Source organism: Salvelinus namaycush, chromosome 16, assembly GCF_016432855.1.
Source record: "Salvelinus namaycush isolate Seneca chromosome 16, SaNama_1.0, whole genome shotgun sequence".
NCBI classification, from domain to species: domain Eukaryota; kingdom Metazoa; phylum Chordata; class Actinopteri; order Salmoniformes; family Salmonidae; genus Salvelinus; species Salvelinus namaycush.
The window spans coordinates 37,013,116-37,034,753 of record NC_052322.1 but is presented as its reverse complement, the minus strand read 5'-3'; the positions used below and the strand labels follow the sequence as shown (position 1 = coordinate 37,034,753).

The 21,638-nt window shown below is 59.5% G+C and overlaps 1 pseudogene; it reads left to right on the top strand.

Moving 5' to 3' along the window:
* Positions 1-3,803: 3,803 nt before the first annotated feature.
* LOC120061657 lies at positions 3,804-19,243 on the top strand (annotated as a pseudogene).
* The last annotated feature ends 2,395 nt before the right edge of the window (positions 19,244-21,638 follow it).

The window sequence follows — 21,638 nt, the reverse complement described above, 5'->3', positions numbered from 1 at the left end:
ACCCCCCCCCCCTCACCCCCCCCCCCCAACTCCCCCCCCCACTTCCCTTATCCGCCACATTCCCGCCTCCCCACCGCTGCTCCACCCTTCCCCTCCACCCCCCCCCCCACCCCGCACACCCCCCCTACACCTCCTCCCCTCTACCCACTTCACTCCTCCCCCCCCCCCCTCCCCAACCCCCACTAATCCTCCCCTCCCCACCCCCTCACCCCTTTCCCTTCCCGCCCCGACAACTCAAGGCCCCCCCCTCTCCCCAACCCCCACCCACCCCGTTCTCCCCCCGCCCCCTCCTCCCCACCTCCCACACCCCCATACGAACTCTCAACCTCCCCCCCCCCTCCCCCCCCAACCCCCCCCTCCCCCCCCCATCCTCCCACTACCCCCCACAACCAACTCCCTCGACCCCCCCCCCCCCACCCCATCCCGCCACCTCTCCTCCGTCCCTCTTCCCCCAAAACCCGCCCACTCCCCCAACAGCCCCTCCGCATCCCCCCCCCCCCTATCCCTCCCCCCCCCACCCAACCCCCCCCATGCTAACCCCCCCGTTTCCCCCCCTCACCCTCCACCTCCAATCTTACACACCGCCACCACCCAACCCCCCAACCTTTCACCGTCTCCCCCACCTAAACCCCCACCTCCTCTCCTCCCAACAACCCTACCTGTCCCCCCCCCCCCACCCCCCTCTCCCCCCTACTCCTCCAACTCCCTCCCTCCACCCCTCCCCCCTCCCCTACCACCCTTCCCCTCTCCACCTCCCCCCCGTCCCCCACTCAACCCCCCCCCTACACCACCCCCCACCCCCCCCCCACCCTCCACCTACCTCCACCCCTCCACCCCCACCCCCACCTCACTCCCCCCCCCCCACCCCCCCCACATACACCCTACACCAACCTTACCCCAACCCCCCACACCCTCGTGTCCCCCACCCCATCCCACTCCCCCCCCCCACCCCCGTCCCACCCACAACCCCCCTCCAACCCCCCCCTCGCCCTTCCCCTCCTCCTCCTCCACCCCCCTCTCCCTAACCCCTACTACCCACCACCCCCCCCATCCCCCTCTCCCACTTCCCACCCTCCCCCCTTTCCACAAACCCAAACACCTTTTACTCCCCCCCCCCCCCACCCTCCCCACTGCCCCCCCCTCCCGTCACCCACCCCCTAACCCACCCCCTCCCCCTCCCCCCCCCCCCCCCCCCTTCACTCTCCCCCCCCCCCCCCACCGTGCCACCCTCCAATCCCCACTCCACCCCACCCCCACAACCCTCCCCCCCCCCCCCCACACCAACGTCCTTAAAATCCTTCCTCTCCACTCCCCACCCATCTCACCCCCATCCCCCCTCCACACCCCCCCCCCCCCTACCTCCGACCTCTCCAACCCCCTACCTCCACCCCCACCCCAATACCCCCCCTCACCTTACCCTAATTCCCTGCCCGCCCCCCCCCTCAACCCCCGCCCCTCCCCCATCCGCCCCCTCACTCCCCACCCTCCCCCCCCCCACTTACCCTACCCCCCCACTCCCCCCAACCAGATACCTCCCCCTTTCTCTACCACCCCCCACCTCACCCCCTCCTCCCCCCTCCCCCCCATCCCCATCCGACCCCCCCCCACATCCTCTCCTCATTCTCTTCTTCCAGCCATCCCCCTTATCCCCTCTCCCCCCCCCCCCCCCTCCCCCCTCCCCCTCCCTCCCGCCCTCCCTCACCCCCTCCCCCTTAACCCCCCACCGCCAGTCCCACCCCCCCCCCCCCCCTCCCTCCATATCCCTCCCTCCTCCACACCAAGCCCTCTGGCCCCCCCCTCCACCCCGCCCCCCCCCCCCCCCCCCCCACTACCCCCCTCCACACTCTCTGCCGCTTCACCCTCCCCCCCCCTCCCGCCTCCCCCTTTTCTTTCTCCACCCCCCCCTCCCCCCCCCTCGCCACCCCCCCACCCTCCCCTTTCCCCCCCCCCCCACACCCACCTTCCTTGTCCCCCCTCAACACTCCCTCCCTCAACACCCCCCCTCTTATCACCCTACCCCTCCCCCCCACACCCCCCCCTCCCTACCCCCCCCGCCGCATCCACCACCATACCTCCCCCCTCACCCTTCCCCCCCCCCCCCCCCTCAATCCACCTTCCCCTCACCACCCTCCCCTTCCCCCCTCCCTTCCCCCCCCCCATCCCGGACCCCCCCCCTCACCCACCCCCGACCTCGCTCCCCTCGCACCCTCCCCCCCCACCCCCCACCTTCCACAACCACACCACCACCCCCTCCCCCCCCCCCTCACCCTTCCACCACCTCATCCTCTCCCCTTCCCCCCTAACCACCTTCGTGCTTCCCCACCCCCCACCCTCCACCCCAGTCCACCCCCTCCCCCCACCCCCCCACTACCCTCCCCCCTCCCCCCTCCCTCCTTCTTAACCCCCGTCACCTCCCCCCTAAACCCCCCTCCCCCCCGCCCCCCGCCCTCCCCACCCCCCGCCCCACCTACCCCCCACTACCAACCCCCCCACACCCCCGCTCCCCCCTTCACCCCTCACCCACCCCCCCCCCCCACTCCCCCCTCTCACTTTGCCACCCCCCTCATCCCCCCCCCCCCCCCTACCCACCACTACCCCCCTCCCCACCCCTCTTCTCCCCCCCCCAACCCAATCCCCCCCCCCCACACCTTTCCCTATCCCCTCCTCCTCCTCCCATCCCACACCCAGTCCCTCCCCCCCCCCTCCCATCCCCTCCCCCACCCCCTCACCCCCTCCCCGCAGTCCTATACCCCCCACCACACCTTTCCCCCCTCCCCCCCACTCCCCCCCCCACCTCCCTCACCCACCCACACCCCACCTCCCCACCCACCCTCCCCACCCCCCCACACCCCCACCCCCCTACACCCCCCCCCCTCCCACCCTCACCACCCCCCTACCTCTACCTTCCCCCACCCCCACCCCACGCTCCCCCCCCCCACACCCCCCCTCTTCTCTCCCTCCAAATACTCCTCCCCCCCCCCCCCCACCACCACCCCCCCTCCCCCGCACAACCTACATCTCCGTTATCCCCCCCCCCCCTGCTCCCCCTTTCCACTATCCCTTCCCCGCACCCCCCCCCACCCTCTCCCCCACCCCCCCCCAACCTCTACCCTTACCCCAGCACCCCTCCCCCCATCTCCCCACAGCCCGCCCCCCCCCCCTTCAACACTCCCTCCACACCCCACCCCCCCCCCCCTCCCAACCTCAACCTCCCCCCCCCCCCCACCCCCTCCCCCCCCCCTCCCCCCACTCCCCCTCCCCACCACCACCCCCTCCCTGCCCCCCCTACCTATCCACCCCCCCCCCCCCCCCCACGCCCCCCCCTCCCCCCCCAACACTCACACCCCACACGCTCTCTCCCTCCCACCCCCCTACTCCCTCCCCTCTTCACTACCCCCTCCAAGGCTCCCCCCACTACCCCTACCCCCCCACTCCCCCGCCCCCCTTCACCCATCCCCCCACCACCCCCCCCACCCCCTACCACCCCCCCCTCTCCCCCACCCCCCTCCACACCCCTTCCCCCCTCCACCCCCCCTCTCATCCCCGCCCCCCCTTCCACCCGCCCTCTCCCTGTCCCACTCCGAACTCCCCTCCCCCCACCCCCTCCCCCCCCTCCCCCCCCCCCAACCACCTCCACCCCCTCCCCCACTTCTCCCTTCGTCCCCTCCCCCACCCCGCCCTCTACCACACCACCCTCCCCTACCCTCACCCCCCTCCACCCCCCCTCCCCCCACCACCTACACACACCCCCCCCTCCCCCCCCCCACTCCCCTCCTCCCCCCCCCCTCCTCCATCCCCGGGTTTCCTCGCCTTCCCTCCCCTCCCCACGCCCCCCTCCTCCCCCATCACCCCCACCCCTCCCCCCCCCTTCGCACGCCTCTCCCCCCCCCACCCCACCGCACTCTTATCCCCCCCTCACTACCCCCCCCCACCCCACCCCCCCCCCCCTCCCCCCCCTCCGCCCGTTACACCACCCCCACTTCCCCGTCCCACATCTTCCCACTCCCCCCTCCACGCTCCCCTCACCTCCCCCCCCTCCCCACCCCCCCCTCCCCTCCACAATGCCCGTACCCGCTCTCACCCCCCCTACCCCCCCACTTTCACACCCCCCCCCCTCCTTCCCCCTCCACCTCCCCCCTCTCCCCGCCCCCCCACCCTTCCCCCACAACAAATCTCCCCACCCCACCAATCCCCCCCCCCCCCCACCCACGTCCCCCACCCCCCCCTCACCCCCCCTTCTCCCTCTCCACACCAACACCCCCTCCTTCCCCCCCCCCCCCCCCCCCCCCCTCACTCCCCTCACCTATCACACCCAGCCAAACTCCTCCCAGACACCCCCCCGACTCACCCTCCCCCCCCCCTCACCCCTCCATCTCCCCCACTCAAGACCCTCCCCTCACTACCACTACCCCCCCCCCCCCCCTCCACCCCCCCCCCCTCACACCCCTCACCCCCCTTCCTTCCCCTCCCCCCCCCCCCCCCACCTCCCCTCTCCACCCCGCCCCCCACTCCCCCTCGCCCCCCCCCCCCACCCCCCGCTCCCCCCAACCTTCCCCCCCCCCCCCCCACCCCCTCCCCACCCCCTCCCCCCTCCCCCCCCCACCTCCAACCCCCCACCTTCTACCCATCCACCCCCCTCCATCCCCCTCTCCCCAACTCCTTCCTCAACCCTCTCCCCCCTCACCCCACCTCCACCACCTCACCTCCCCCACCCCCCCCCTCCACAAACCCTCCCCATACCCCACACCCTCCCCCCCATCCCCCCACCCTCCCTATTCCCACCCCCCCACTCCCCCCTCCATCTCCCTCCCCACCTCCTCCCGCCCCCCCGCCCCCACCAACCATCACCTCCGTACTCCCCCCATTACCCCCCCCTCACCCCCGCCCCCACCACCCCATCTACCCTCTACCCCCCCCCCCCCCCACCCTTTCTCCCCCCCCCTCCTTCCCTCCCCCCCCCCCCCCACCTCTCCTCCCCCCACCCTCATCCATCCTCTCCCCTCCACCCCTAACCTTCTCCCCCTCACCCTACCCTCCCACCCACCCCACCCTCCCCCCGCTCCCCCACCCACCCCCCTTCCCCCATCCACCTCCACATCCACCCACACTCCTCCTCCCCCCCACCCCCTCCCTCCCCCCCACCCCCCCCCCCCCCCCCCCACCATCCTCCATTCCACCCCCCCCCCCCACCCCCCACCCCCCACCGCTCCACCCCACATTCACCCCCCCCCTCCCCCCATCCCCCACACCCTCCCCCCACCCCTCCACCCTTACCCCCCCCCCCACCCACCCTCCTTTCCCCCCCCCCCTCACCTCGCGTCCCCTCCACCTCCCCCTCCCCCATCCACTCCCCCACCAACCTCCAACCCTCCCCCACCCCCCTTCATCCCCATCCCCCCTCTACTCCCCCATCCACCACTCCCCCCCCCACTCCCTCCCACCCCCTTTATCCCAGCCCCCCCCCCCCAACCACCCCACTCTCCCACCCCCCTTCCCCCCCCATCGCCCTTCCCTCCCCACCACACACCCCCCCCCCTCCCCCTCCCCCCCTCCCCCCCCCCCCTCCCCCCCATCCCTCCCCCCCCCCCTCCCCCCCTCCCCCCTCCCTCCCCCCCCCCCCCCCCCCCCCCCCCCCTTACCCTCTTCTCTACCCCCTCCACCCCCCCCCCCACACCCCCTCCCCCCCCCCCCCCTCCGTCCCCCCCCCACCCCTACCCCCCCCCTCTCCACCCTCCCCCCACCCCCCCCTCTACCCCCCCCCATCCCTCATGCCTCCCCGTCCCTCCACACACTCACCCACCCACCCCCCCCTCCCCCCCATCCCCCCCCCCCTCCCCCCATCCTCCTCACACCTCCACCCCCCTTCCCCTATCCCCTCCCTCACCCTCCCCCCCCCCCCTCCCCTTCACTCCCCCCCCCACTCCCCCCCCCCCCCCTCCCCCCTACCTCCCCCCCCCCTCCCACCCCCAACCCTTCCTCGCCCCCACCGACCCCCTCCCCCACACCCTCAATCTCTACACCAGCCACTCCCCCCCACCACCCCCCCGTCCCACCGCCTCTTCCCCCCCCCACCCCCCCCCCTCCCCCCTCCCCCCCCCCCCCACCCCCCCCATCCCCCCCAACCCACCCCCTCACCACTCCCCTACCCATCCCCCCTCCCCCTCGCCCCATCACCTACCCCCACGCCCCCTCCACCCCCCCCCCCTCCTCCCCCCCCTTCCTCCCCCCTACCCGTTACGGGGGTTCCTCCTCTCTACCTTACCCCCCCCTCTCCCCCCCCTCCCCCCCCTCCCCCTCCCTCCCCCTCCCACCCCCCCTCCCCCAGCCCCTCCTCCCCCCCCTCCCCCCCTCCCCCCCTCCCTCACCTTGCCCCCCGCCACTCCCCCCCCATCTCCCACCCCCACTCCCCCCCACGATCACCCACACCCCCCCACCCACCCCCCCCCACCCCTCCTCCCCCTCCCCTCCTCCCCCACTCTTCCCCACCCCCCCCCCCCTCAACTCCCCTAAACAACCATCCCCCAGCCCCCCCCCACCCCCTCATCCCCCCCTCTCCACTCCCCCCACCTCTCACCCCCCAGCCCCCTCCCCCCCCACTACCCCCCCCCCCCCCCCCTTCCCCCCCCCTCCCCCCCCCCCCCCCCCCACACCCATCTCCACCTCCCCCTCCCTACCTTCCTCCCCCTTCCACCTCCCTCAACCCAACCCCCTCCCCTCCCCCTCTCCCCTTTCCTCCCCCCACTCTCCCCTCACTTCCCCCCCCCGCCCTCCCCCCCCCCCCCCCCTCTCCCCCCTACCCCAACCCCACCCCCCCCCCCCCCCTCCCCCCTCCCCTCCCCCCCCCTCCCCCCACCCCCCTCCACCCACTCCCCCCCCCACCCCCTTCCTCCCCCCCTACTCCCACCCCCTCCCCCCCACCCCCCCCCTTCCTACTATCCGTCCTCCCCTCTCCACCCCCCATCCCCCCCTCCCCCCTCCCCTCAACCCCCCCCCCCCCTCCTCCCCCCCCCCCCCCCCCCTCCTCCCCTCCCCCTCTCCCCCCCCCCCCCCCCTCCCCCCCTCCCTCCCCCACTCCGCCCCCCCCACAACCCCCACCTTCCACCCTCCCCCCCCTCCCCCTCTACCCTCTCCCCCCCTCCCTCGCTCTCCCCTCCCCCCCCTCTCCCACCCCTATCCACCTCCCCGTCCACCCCCACATCACCCCCCAACCCTCCTTCCATCCCCCACCTGACCTGCACATATACCCCCCTAACTCTCCTTCCATCCCCACCTACCTGCACACTAACCCCCCCAACCTCTTCCCATCCCCCCACCTGACCTGCAGAAATACCCCCCCAACCCTCCTTCCATCCCCCACCTGACCTGCACACATACCCCCCCTTTAACCCACTCAAACAAACACATATAAAGAGCCACAACAAAGCCCTTCCTTAAGCCCCACCCTCCTCCCACCTGCTCAACCCCCTTTACCCTGTTCACTCTATAATTGGCTAGCTGATACTTAAGGCCAAGAGCTTTTAATAAGCAATAGAGGCAGGAGAAAAACTGACAATAACGCCTGCCCTACATCAATTATTGGATACATATCCATCACTCTGTGACTTATACATGACCCCAGGCACCTGCCAGTAGGAGTATTGACCGGCCAGGCTCTCCCCAGTGCAAGTGACAAGTTCCATTTGCAATCACATTTATTAAACGGCTGTTAGAATGAGTAAAGGCATGCACAGCCACAGCCACAGCCACAGCTATAGCCTGTCTCGGTTTAACAACCCCCTAAGATTTTATTCACTATACTGAACAAAAATATAAACGTAACATGCAACAACTTCAAAGATTTTACTGAGTTACAGTTCATATAAGGAAATCAGTCAATTGAAATAAATTAATTAGGCCCTAATCTATGGATTCTACATGACTGGGCTGGGGCGAAGCCATGGGTGGGCCTGGGAGGGGCATAGGCCCATCCGCTTGGGAGCCAGACCAACCCACTCAGGTCCCACTCAGGCCAATCAGAATGAGTTTTTCCCCACAAAAGGGCTTTATTACAGGCAGAAAAACTTCTCAGCAGCCCCCCTCCCCCTCCTCAGACAATCATGGAGGTGAAGAAGCCGGATGTGGAGGTCCTGGGCTGGCGTGGTTACACGTGGTCTGTGGTTGTGAGACTGGTTGGATGTACTGCCAAATTCTCTAAAACGATGTTGGAGGTGGCTTATGGTAGAGAAATTAACATTAATTTCTCTGGCAACAGCTCTGTTGGACATTCCTGCATTCAGCATACCAATTGCATGTTCCCTCAAAATTTGAGACATCTATGGCATTGTGTTGTCTGACAAAACAGCACATTTTAGAGTGGCTTTTTATTGTTCCCAGCACAAGGTGCACCTGTGTATTGATCAAGCTGTTTAATCAACTTCTTGATATGCCACACCTGTCAGGGGGATGGATTATCTTGGCAAAGGAGAAATGCTCACTAACAGGGATGTAAACAAGATAAGCTTTTTGTGTGTATGGCACATTTCTGGGATCTTTTTTTTTCAGCTCAGGAAACTCTTTACATGTTGCATTTATATTTTTGTTCAGTAGAATTTGAGGAAGAGCGAAATAATACATGAATGTATAACATTGATGAATAAGGGAATGAATATTTGATGAATGAGTGGTATGAACGGACATGGTTTCTGGTTGATGATCGGGATTATTTGTACCTTCTTTTATAGCTCCTCAGCCCCTAACCATACCCGTCTCTCCTTGCCCTCTGTCCACAACTGACAGTGTGAATGGCTTTTTCTCTAGAACCTTCTAATATCATTTTCTGTAGATACTGTATCACATCTTTATGAAGCTCTTGTGTGTGTGTGTGTGTGTGTGTGTGTGTGTGTGTGTGTGTGTGCGCGTGTGTGTGTGTGTGCGTGTGCGTGTGTGTGTGTGTGTGTGTGTGTGTGTGTGTGTGTGTGTGTGTGTTGGGTGTGTGTGTGTGTGTGTGTGTGTGTGTGTGTGTGTGTGTGTGTAAATGACAGCTCGTCAACATGAGTAATACCATTATTTTTAAATTATATGTTTGTAAAGCGCTGTGCTGTTTGCGCAAGTCCAGCATGTCTATTCCTATGGCATTAGAGATGTGACAGGCAAACAAGGGCCCCATCTCCGGGCCAAACCCCCATCAAAACATTAAAAGAGAGAGTGAGAGTGGGGGAGAGAGCGTGAGAATGGGAGAGAGAGAGAGAAAGAAGGGGAGAGAGAGAGTGAGAAGGAGAGAGAGAGAAAAGGGGAGAGAAAGAGTGAGAAGGGGAGAGAGTGAGAGAGGGGGAGCGAGAGAGAGAATGAGTGTTGAGGAGGAGAAATTATGAAGGGGGTTGTAAAGCAGCCACTCCCCCTCCCTCTGCCTTCTTTCCTACTCCCTCCTCCCTCCACCATCCTCCCTCCTCCATCCATCCTGCTCCCTTCATTCCCTGGCCCGTAGAGTTATGCCTCCCTTAATTGGCTTCAGTAGTGTTCAGAGCAAACAGTTTAAATAAGTAAAAGAGAGATGGTGTCACAGGAAAGGAGAGTGGGGAAGAAGAGCTGGACTTGGCTGACATGGCAGGGATGGGGGAGGCACAGAGAGGGGGAGAGTATGGGCAAGAGAGCTGATGGGGGTGATATTCCAGAGGGTGGAGACGAGTGACGTGTAGGGGAAGGAGAGCTGAGCTAGGCTGACGGGGGGATAGATGTGGGGAGGCAGGTATAGAATGAGGGAGTATAGCTGACAGGGGAGAGATGTGGGGAGGCAGGTATAGAATGAGGGAGTATAACTGACAGGGGAGGAAGAGGAAGAGAGAGTCTAGCTGATGGGGAGAGACAGGGGAGGAAGGGAGTGATGGGGGAGTGACGGGAGAGGGAGGGAGTGATGGTGGAGGGACGGGGGAGGATGAGTGATGGGGGAGTAACGGGGAGGGGTGATGGTGGAGGGACGGGGGAGGGAGTGATGGGGGAGTAACGGGGAGGGAGTGATGGTGGAGGGACGGGGGAGGGAGTGATGGGGGAGTAACGGGGAGGAGGGAGTGATGGGGAGGGACGGGGGAGGGAATGAGTGATGGGGGAGTGACGGGAGAGGGAGGGAGTGATGGGGGAGTATAGCTGACAGGGGAGGAAGAAGGAGAGAGAGTCTAGCTGACGGGGGAGGGAGTGATGGGGACGTGACGGGGGAGGGAGGGAGTGATGGGGAGGGAAGGAGTGATGGGTGAGAGACTGGGGAAGGAAGGGATGATGGAGGAGAGACGGGGAGGGAGTGATGGGGGAGTGATTGGGAGGGAGGGAGTAGTGATGGGGGAGGCAGGGGAGGGATGGAGAGAAGAGACAGGGAGGGAGTGATGGGGAAGTGATGGAAGAGAAACGGGGAGGGAGGGAGTAATTGGGAGTGATGTGGAGGGAGGGAGTGAGGGGGAGTAACGGGGGAGGGAGGGAGTGATGGGGGAGTGATGGGGGAGTAACGGAAGAGGGAGGAAGTGAAGGTGGAGGGAGACAGGGGAGGGAGTGATGGTGGAGGAGAGATGGGAGGGAGTGATGGGGGAGTAAGGGGGAGGGAGGGATTGATGGGGGAGTAACGGGAGAGGGATGAAGTGAAGGTGGAGGAGAGACGGGGGAGGGAGTGATGGTGGAGGAGAGACGGGGGAGGGAGTGATGGGGGAGTTACGGGGGAGGTGATGGGGAGTAATGGGGGAGTGGTGGGGGAGTGACGGGAGAGGGTGGAGTGATGGGGGAGTGACGGGCAGCCCACAGGTACAGGGCTCCATTACCTCCTGACCCTGACGTTTAATCAGGCGTCTCTCTGACATGTTTATAAGGCTGAACTTTGCAGTGCTATTAGAGGCTGCTAGACACGCCAGGCCCCGGCCCCATACCCCGGCCCCTAGGGCAGGCCTGGCCCTTTACCTCCTCTTTTCACCTATTATATGCTAATTACCACCACTCTTATAGCGCACTTACAAGGAGTTAATTTAGTGGGCCATTACACTGGTCTATATTTCAGGGTGCACTGTGGATAGCCCTCGTGGGGGTTTGGGGAGCTGTGGAGCGAGGGATGGAGGGATGGAGGGATGGAGGGATGGATGGATGGAGGAAAGGGTGAAGGGTAGTTTATATCCTGCAGGGCAGAAGAGATGAGAGGAGTGTGGGAGCTCTCCTCTCTGTGCTATCTCTGTCTGGATGGGAAGAATTAAAGAGCTGGCAGTTTGTGAGATGCACAGACAGAAAGGGAGAGAGAGAGCTCCAATCCAAGTGTGCTAAACTGTTTAGATTAGGGTAATCGTTTGACTGAATAGAAGAGCATTGTCTGTGTGTGTGTATGTGTGTGTGTGTTTGTAAGTGTGTGTTTGTGTGCGTTTGTACATCCCTTTGTGCAGTGCACTGCCATACATCCCTCAGTGTTAAGGTGTGAACAGTACCACACACCGCATCAGAACTCCCTCTGCTGAGCTGAGCTGCTAGCTAGTGAAGTGCACCAGGCAGCACTTGAGTCCAGATTAATAGGTGACATTTACGAGTGAGTGTGTGAGTGTGTGTGAGAGTTGCAGGATCAGGACTGTGTGATATAGAGCCCACTATCACCTAGACAGGAGTAAACTACTCCAACTCCCCGGGAACCCTAAAGGGCAAGCCTAATAGCTGCCTACTGATATATACCCTTTCAGCGCAACAACTTTTATTCAAGAGCCCCTTGTTGCACCCGTCTTTCTCCTTTCTCACTATTTATGAACATATTAAAGGTGTGCGTTGCTGTTATTCGCTGGTTGGGTACTTTTACCACCACCCGTGATGAGCCCTCATCCTGTAACCTGCTGTAAGCTTATTTCATCCTGCTCTATTCAACACCACTCGTTTCCTTTCATGCCTTTTCCCCCTTATTGCATGTCAAGCTACTTCCTGGTTTGTAATGTCTGTAACCAGCTATAAATCTCTCCTTTACATACATGCATATTATGTTCCAATTCAGCCATTCTAGATAGAAACTTCTGTTAAATGACAGATAAAAGTGGGTGTTCTCCTACACTGAAGCAGTCATATTGGACTGTACAGTTCCTTCCAGATCTTTGACGCCACATACCTTGACCCTTTAATGTTTTTCCACCAGCTTAGAGACACAGAGACACAGCCAATGCAGAGGCCTCGTGAAATATTCATACTAAAGACTGGTGGCGCTGAATGCTGATCCCCTTCCAGGAACAGGTGGGGTTAGAGGGCCCTGCTCCTCCCCTCCTCTCCTCCAGGACAGAGCCACTAGGCCTGGGCAGAGGCTCTACCTCGCTGCCCCTGACTGACCACATGCCCACGCCCCGGCCATCCCCATTAGCAAAGATCAATGGTGTTTTGCTTATTTATCTCAACAGCCTTCAGTACAGTCCCAGCGGCTCTACTTCACTCTTTACTTCACTTTGGTCTCAGGGTAGACAGAAACTCCTGTTGTACTACCTGTCCGGGGATGACCAGTGACACAGGCTGATACAATTGGTGCTGACAGAATTGTTTTCATCGTTTTCATCATTTTTCTTGCTTTCATTTTCCTTTCTGTTTTCCTGGTCGGTTGTTGTCATCTTCATTATCGTTGTTATCATCATCATCATCATCAGCAGCAGCATCTTGTCTTAGCGGTGGAGGCAGCATGATTCAGTGGTTGGTGTTTTTGCAGTCTGTTGATTGGGCGAGGAAGAGTAGAAGGATACAAGCCAAGGTGCTAATTTATGACCACACTTAGAGAGGGGAATCAATGGGAGATAATGTCCATAGGTTGGAGTGGAAAACACTTGAGTTTTTAGTGTGACATCAGTAAAGCAGAGTCCTTTCATAGCGTTTCTCTCTCTCTCTCTCTCTCTCTCTCTCTCTCTCTCTCTCTCTCTCTCTCTCTCTCTCTTCTATCTCTCTTCTCTCTCTTCTCTTCTCTCTCTCTCTTCACTTTTCTCTCTCTCTCTCTCTCTCTCTCTCTCTCTCTCTCTCTCTCTCTCTCTCTCTCTCTCTCTCTCTCTCTCTCTCGTTCTCTCTCTCTCTATTTCTTTCTCTCTCTCTCTCTCTTTGTCTTTCGCCCTCACTTTCATTCTACGTATATTATCATAGCAATGTGTCATGGACAGCATTCACAAGAAGGCTCCAACCTGACCGTAAAACAACAACAATATCACATCTTTCGTGACCCATTTCCGGGAATGTTTCTCCTTTCTTCCCTTTTCCCAGATGGGAGCGACACACCTTCTCGGACTCAGCAGAATGTTCCAGAGCTGGAGTTGCCTGGGAAAGTATTTTTCCCCTTCTCCCTGGAAGGGACACTCGCCTGGCTGTTCCAAGCCATACAAACGGGATATGGGTTTAGTCTCTGTGTGTGTGTTTGTCTGGATGTGAATGTGTAGGTATGCCTCTGCGTTTATTTGCGTGTGTGTACAGATGTCTACATTAGTGTGCTTGTGTAAGCTCCCAGGAGAGGTGCGGAGGGCAAGGGGGGTTGTGTTTTGACTAGATCAGGTGTACAGCCCATAATCCCCCTTTCACATCTGCATCCACGGTCACGCTCAGATCACATGAAAACACACACACACAGAGAGAGAGAGCGAGAGCGAGAGAGAGAGAGACAGAGAAAGAGAGAGAGAAAGAGATGAGGAGGAGAGAGGAGAGAGAGAGGAGAGATGAGAGAGAGAGAGAGGAGAGAGAGAAGAGAGGAGAGACAGAGAGAGAGAGGAGAGAGAGAGAGAGAGAGGAGAGAGAGAGAGAAGGAGAGAGAGAGAGAGAGAGAGAGAGAGAGAGAGAGAGAGAGAGAGAGAGAGGGAGAGAGAGAGAGAGAGAGAGAGGAACCACTAATGAAAAAGAAAAGAGAAAGGAAAACCTGTCTGTTCCCAGAGCACAGGGGTTCCTGCCCCCTACACAAATAATATCTGTGTCTATGGGCGTTTTCACATGAAATTCGGTACCTTAGTTCGGTTTCCTGGAGAGTTTGTGAGAATTCTACAGAAAACTATTTGCTTTCACAAGATCTGAAAGTAACAGTTTCAGGGTACGATTAACAGTCTACATGACGTTAGCAAGCTAGCTTATTTACAACGGGCAAAAAAGTTGACTCAAAAAAGTTGGATATTAACTCTCCAGGATCCAGATCATAAGGGGATATATGAAAGCACCTTATATCAAACATAATACATGGTAATGGAATGAAATTGAACCAGGCCTCTGATCTGCTTCATAGAGGCAGAGGGAGGAGGGGGAAGTGGGAGAGAGAGTGAAAGAAAGAGGGAGATAAGAGGGAGAGCGAGGCTGGGAGGAGGGGATATGGAAGGGGCTAAGAAGGGGAGGCAGACATCAAATTGCCAGCCTTGCCCTTCTGGCCACCTCTGACCTGGCAAATTTAAGGGTCAGGTGTCTTAGTAGATAGTTAAACCTAGCTGGAAGTTTGACCCATCCTTCCCTCTGAAGCTACCATTCCCCAGCCTCTCCCTACCATCCTCCTGCAATCCAGCCCACCAATAATCCACAGCCAATCAATAGTAACTGTTCTCTCGATAATTCATAACATTAACATGCGCTCAATGGCCCGGTGGATGGATGGTGAAGACATAGGAGGGCCATCATTCCACTATTGATCCCCTAGAAGGGAGTCGATAGGCGGGGAGGTGATGGAGTTATAGCCCCCTGCCTTCTGGAGATACAGCTGGAGAACCAGCACACGCACACACGAAAGCACACACACGAAAGCACACACACACACACACACGCACGCACGCACGCACGCACGCACGCACGCACGCACGCACGCACGCACGCACGCACGCACGCACGCACGCACGCACGCACGCACGCACGCACGCACGCACTCACACACTCACACACTCACACACTCACACACAAACACACATGTCGGGGTGTGTATGTAATGAGTTCTACGGGACTGTATTGCCATGCACTGTGAATGTGCCTGAGGGAGATTTCCTGCATAGATAAGAGAAGGGAATCCATTTAATTACTCCCTAGAGCCCAGGCCTCTACCCCAACACTACTCCCCAACACTACTCCTCAACATACCCAACAAACTACATCAAACACCAGCTACTAATCCAGATAACTTCAGCCCCAAACATACTCTCAAAACTGACCCCCAACACTATACTAGCCAACACTATCCCCAACACCTACGCCCAAACACCACTGTCCCAAAAAAATACTTCCCCAACACTACTCCTCAAAACCAAACACTATCCCAACACTATTCCTCACACTATCCCAACACTACTCCTCAACACTACTCCCCAACACGACTCCTCAACACTACTCCCCAACACTACTCCCCAACACTACTCCTCAACACTACTCCCCAACACTACTCCCCAACACTACTCCTCAACACTACTCCCCAACACTACTCCCCAACACTACTCCCCAACCACTATCCGCAACCATACTCACTTCAACACTACTCCCCCAACGTACACTGCAATACTCCTCAAACACTACTCCTCAACACAGACCCTCCCACTACACCCACACACTCCTCACACTACTCCCCAACACTACTCCTCAACACTACTCCCCAACACTACTCCCCAACACTACTCCCCAACACTACTCCCAACACTACTCCCCAACACTACTCTCCAACACTACTCCTCAACACTACTCCCCAACACTACTACCCAACACTACTCCTCTTCACTACTCCTTAACACTACTCCTCAATAATACTTCCCCAATAATACTTCCCTAGCATTACTTCCCCAACATTACTTCCCCAACACCACTCCCCAATACTACTCCACAACACTCATGCTTAACTCGACTCCCCAACACTACTTCCCCAACACTACTCCTCAACACTACTCCCCATCACTACTCCCCAACTCTACTCCTCAACACTACTCCCCAACACTACTCCTCAACACTACTCCTCAACACTACTCCCCAACACTACTCCTCAACACTACTCCCCAACACTACTCCCCAACATCACTCCTCAGCACTACTCCCCCAATACTACTCCCAACACTACACCGGAACACTACTCCCCAACACTACTCCGCAACACTACTCCCCAACACTACTCTGCAACACTACTCCTCAACACTACTCCCCAATACTACTCCTCAACTCTACTCCTCAACACTACTCCCCAACACTACTCCTCAACACTACTCCTCAACACTACTCCCCAACACTACTCCCCAATACTACTCCGCAACACTACTCCCCAACAACTAATCTCCCAACAACATACTCAGCAACACTACCCCAACAAACTACTCCCCAAAAAATACTCACCAACACTACTCCCAACACTACTCCCCAACACTACTCCCCAATACTACTCCGCAACACTACTCCCCAATACTACTCCCCAACACTACTCCCCAATACTACTCCGCAACACTACTCCACAACACTACTTCCCCAACACTTCTCACCAACACTACTCATCCAGCAGAGATGAGGAGGGAATCCATTTATTTACCGCCTAGAGCCCAACATTACTTCCCCAACACTACTTCCCCAATAATACTTCCCCAACACTACTCCCCAACACTACTCCGCAACACTACTCCTCAACACTGTTTCCACAATAATACTTCCCCAACACTACTCCTCAACACTACTCCTCAACACTACTCCCAACACTACTCCCCAACACTACTCCGCAACACTACTCCTCAACATTACTTCCCCAATAATACTTCCCCAACACTACTCCCCAACACTGCTCCTCAACACTACTCCCAACACTACTCCCCAATAATACTCCCCAACACTACTCCCAACACTGTTTCCACAATAATACTTCCCCAACACTACTTCCCAAACATTTCTCCCCAACACCCCTTCCCCAATAATACTTCCCCAATAATACTTCCCCAACACCTCTCCCCAACACTGCTCCCAACACTACTTCCCTACACTACTCCCCAACACTGTTTCCCCGACAGTCCCACCAGATATTTCAACTGTAAACCAGTGCAACCACCATGTTCTTTCACTGCTTTCTCAGTTCTCCCATTGAGCCACAGTCTCCTAAACTCTCCTCTCCTCCAAGCTCTCCATCCCTCTCAGTCTCCTAACCTCTCCTCTCCTTCCAGCTCTCTCCATCCCTCTCAGTCTCTAAATCTCGCCTCGCGCCCCAGCTCTCTCCATCCCTCTCAGTCTCCTAAACTCTCCTCTCCTCCAAGCTCGCTCCATCCCTCTCAGTCTCCTAACCTCTCCTCTCCTTCCAGCTCTCTCCATCCCTCTCAGTCTCCTAACCTCTCCTCTCCCCCCAGCTCTCTCCATCCCTCTCAGTCTCCTAACCTCTCCTCTCCTCCCAGCTCTCTCCATCCCTCTCAGTCTCCTAATCTCTCCTCTCCTTCCAGCTCTCTCCATCCCTCTCAGTCTCCTAACCTCTCCTCTCCCCCCAGCTCTCTCCATCCCTCTCAGTCTCCTAACCTCTCCTCTCCTCCCAGCTCTCTCCATCCCTCTTAGTCTCCAAACCTCTCCTCTCCTCCCAGCTCTCTCCATCCCTCTCAGTCCCCTAACCTCTTGTTCTCTATTTCCAGCTCTCTCCATCCCTCTCAGTCTCCTAACCTCTCCTCTCCCCCAGCTCTCTCCATCCCTCTCAGTCTCCTAACCTCTCCTCCCAGCTCTCTCCATCCCTCACAGTCCCATAACCTCTTGTTCTCTATTTCCAGCTCTCTCCATCCCTCTCAGTCCCCTAACCTCCTGTCCTTTCTTTCCAGCTCCCTCCATCCCTCCCAGTCCCCAAACCTCCGCTCCTCCCAGCTCTCTCCATCCCTCCCAGTCCCCTAACCTCCTCTCCTCCCTGTTCCCTCCTCTCCTCTCCTCTCCTCTTTTCCCATCTCTCTCCGTACCTCCCGGTCACCTAACCTCCTTTCCTCCCAGTGCTCTCCATCCCTCCCAGTCCCCTCCTCTCCTCCCAGTGCTCCACATCCCTCCCAGTCCCCTAGGCCTCATCACTTCCTCCCAGGCTCCTCATCCCTCTCAGTCCCTCCTATCCTCCAGCGCTCTCATCACGCTCGTCCCTTTTATCCTCAATCGCTTCTCACTCCCGCTCAGTCCCCTCACTCTCTCCCAGGTTGCTCTCCATCCCGCTCAGTCCTCTCCTGTCCTCCCAGCGCTCTCATCCCGCTCAGTCCCCTCCTCTCCTCCCAGTGCTCTCCATCCCTCCCAGTCCCCTCCTCTCCTCCCAGTGCTCCACATCCCTCCCAGTCCCCTAAGTGCCTCTCATCTCCTCCCAGTGCTCTCCATCCCTCTCAGTCCCCTCCTATCCTCCCAGCGCTCTCCATCCCGCTCAGTCCCCTCCTCTCCTCCCAGCGCTCTCCATCCCGCTCAGTCCCCTCCTCTCCTCCCAGTGCCCCATCTGCCAGTCCTCTCCTGCTCCTCCAGCGTCTCCATCACAATCCCGCTCAGTCCTCTCCTGTCCTCCCAGCGCTCTCCATCCCGCTCAGTCCCCTCCTCTCCTCCCAGCGCTCTCCATCCCACTCAGTCCTCCTTCCTCCAGTGCTTCTCCATCCCGCTCAGTCCTCTCCTTGGGGGGGGTTTTCCTCCAGTGCCTCCATCCCGCTCAGTCCTCCTCTCCTCCCCAGCATCTCTCCATCTCGCTCAGTCCTCTACTATCCTCCCAGTGCTCTCCATCCCGCTCAGTCCTCTCCTGTCCTCCCAGCGCTCTCCATCCCGCTCAGTCCTCTCCTCTCCTCCCAGCGCTCTCCATCCCGCTCAGTCCTCTCCTCTCCTCCCAGCGCTCTCCATCCCACTCAGTCCTCTCCTCTCCTCCCAGCGCTCTCCATCCCGCTCAGTCCCCTCCTCTCCTCCCAGCGCTCTCCATCCCACTCAGTCCTCTCCTATCCTCCCAGTGCTCTCCATCCCGCTCAGTCCTCTCCTGTCCTCCCAGCGCCTTCATTCCCGCTCCGTCTCTCCTCTCTCGAGCGCTCCCATCCCGGGGCTCAAGTCCTCTCTGTCCCCCAGCGCTCTCCATCCCGCTCAGTCCTCTCCTCTCCTCCCAGCGCTCTCCATCCCGCTCAGTCCTCTCCTCTCCTCCCACACGCTCCCATCCCGCCTCAGTTCCTCTCTCCTCCCAGCGCTCTCCATCCCGCTCAGTCCTCTCCTCTCCTCCCAGTGCTCTCCATCCCGCTCAGTCCCCTCCTCTCCTCCCAGCGCTCTTCCATCCGCTGCTAGTCCCTACTATCCTCCAGCGCTCTCATTCCGCCTCAGTCCTCTCTTCCTCTCCAGAGCTCTCCATCCCACTCAGTAGCTCTCCTTCCCTCTCCCAGCGCTCTCCATCCCGCTCAGCCCTCTCTCTCCTTCCCAGCGCTCTCCATCACGCTCAGTCCTCTCACTCTCCTCCCATGCGTGCTCTCCATCCCGCTCAGTCACCTCCTCTCCTCCCAGCGCTCTCCATCCCGCTCAGTCCCCTCCTATCTCCGCGCTCCACCTTCAGCCTCCTGACTCTCCATCCGCTCAGTCCTCCATCTCTCTCCAGTGCTTCTCATCCCGCCAGTTTCTCCCAGTGTCTCCACCCTCCCTGTCCTCCCAGACGCTCTCATCCGCTCAGTCCTCTCCTCTCCTCCCAGAGCTCTCCATCCCACTCAGTCACTCTACTCCTCTCCACGCTCTCCATCCCGCTCAGTCCTCTCCTGTCCTCCCAGCGCTCTCCATCCCGCTCAGTCCCCTCCTGTCCTCCCAGGGCTCTCCATCCCACTCAGTCCTCTCCACTCATTCCATTCACCCCAAAGCTCTCCCACCTCTCCCCATCTTTCACCACCTCTGCTCCTACTCTTCCCTCATCTCGCCAAATCTCTCCCAAAGCTCCCATCTGTCCTTTCCTCTTCATCATCCTTTATATTAGTTGTCCCATCCCAGGAGTCTTTCCCAGTCAGTCCTCCCAGCAATGCTTTCATTTCATCTCACTTTTCCCACATCTCTGATCTCAAGAGGATGACTGGCTGTCATGGCCTTGGACACCCATGAAGAGAGAGAGACAAACACACACACACACACACACACACACACACACACACACACACACACACACACACACACACACACACACACACACACAAACACACACACCACACACACACACACCCACACACCACACACACACCACACACAAACCACACACACACCACACAACACACCACACACCCACACAGAGAGAGAGAGACAGTACACAAGTACACACAGAGAACATACACACACATTAACACGCACATTCATACACACAGAGTAAGTTATGTGTGTATGGCGGTGAGGTGGGGGGACGTTAGCCCTGGGTTATCTCTGGGGAGAACTCCAAACTCAATTCCAATCTTTTTCACTTTAGGTGTGTTAGGGAGGAGGAAGATGGAGGGAGGGGTGGAGGTGGGGCTAGAGAGAGGAGGATGGAGTGTGGTGGATGACGGGGTGGAGGGAGGTGGTGGTGGGTGGAGGGTGGAGGAGGGGAGGTGGGAGGGGGAAGGTGGGGATGGAGGGTGGAGGAGGAGGGGGATGGTATGGAGGGTGGAGGATGCAGAGAAGGAAGATGGAGTGTGGTAGATGTGATTGGAGGAGGGTGGAGGCGGAGGGGGGGTGGATGGAAGGAGGGATGGAGGGGGGTGGTGGAATGGAGGGTGGAGGAGGGGATGGGGGATGGAGGAGGGTGGAGGAGCAGAGAGGAAGATGGAGTGTTGTAGAGTGAGTGGGGAGGGTGGAGGACGGAGGGGGGTGGATGGAAGGAGGGGGATGGAGGGAGGGGGTTGGAGGGGAAAGGGGAGGGAGGGAGGGGGATGAGGGAGGAGAGGGTGTTGGAGGGTGGTGGATGGAGCGTGGTGGATGGAGGGTGGAGGATGGAGGGGGTGGGTGGAGGGGGGGGTTGGAGGGGAAAGGGAGGAGGGAGGGGGATGGAGGGAGGGAGGGGATGGAGGTGGGGGATGGAGGGTGGAGTGATGGAGGAAGACAGCAGGGGCTGGAGTGTGGGTATGACGAAAGGATGACCGTGGTGGAGGAGGGAGGAGGATGGAGGGAGGGGGATGGAGGGTGCGAGGATAGGAGGGTGGAGGATGGAGGGAGGGGCGGATGGGTGAGAGGATAGGAGGCATGGAGCAGGAACAGCTTCAATGCACCTTGGCAATAGATTCTACAGCTGTCTGGAACTCTATGGCAACATCAGTCTTCCATGAGAAGAAATTCCATTAATGTGTGTTTGTGAGGTGGTGGGAAAACGCTTGTCTCAGGCGGGCTGCTAGAATTCCATAAGTGTCAATATAGGTTGGATCTGATTGAGACTGGGAAGTCATCTCTCCTTTCCTTAACCCGATTGAGGAATTTTTTTCCACATGGAGGTGGAAGGTATGTGATACGGGCCCTCACGACAAAGCCACACTTCTCCACGGCCATGGATGAACATGCTATCATCATGCCAGACCAGTGTCAGCCGGATGGATTCACCATGCCACGAAGATTTTCCCGAGATGTTTGGCTAAAGAAAACTCCATTTGTGACGTGATGAGAAACCTGTGGCCAAATCCACAAGAACAGGGTGAGGGAAATATCGAAAAGACCAGTAACCATCTTTGTTTTGCTTCTACAGTAAGCCAGGTGAGAAACTGCAGTTGACATTTTACTGTATTTTTTAGATTTTTTGTAGCTAATTAGGTTTGCTTTGATTC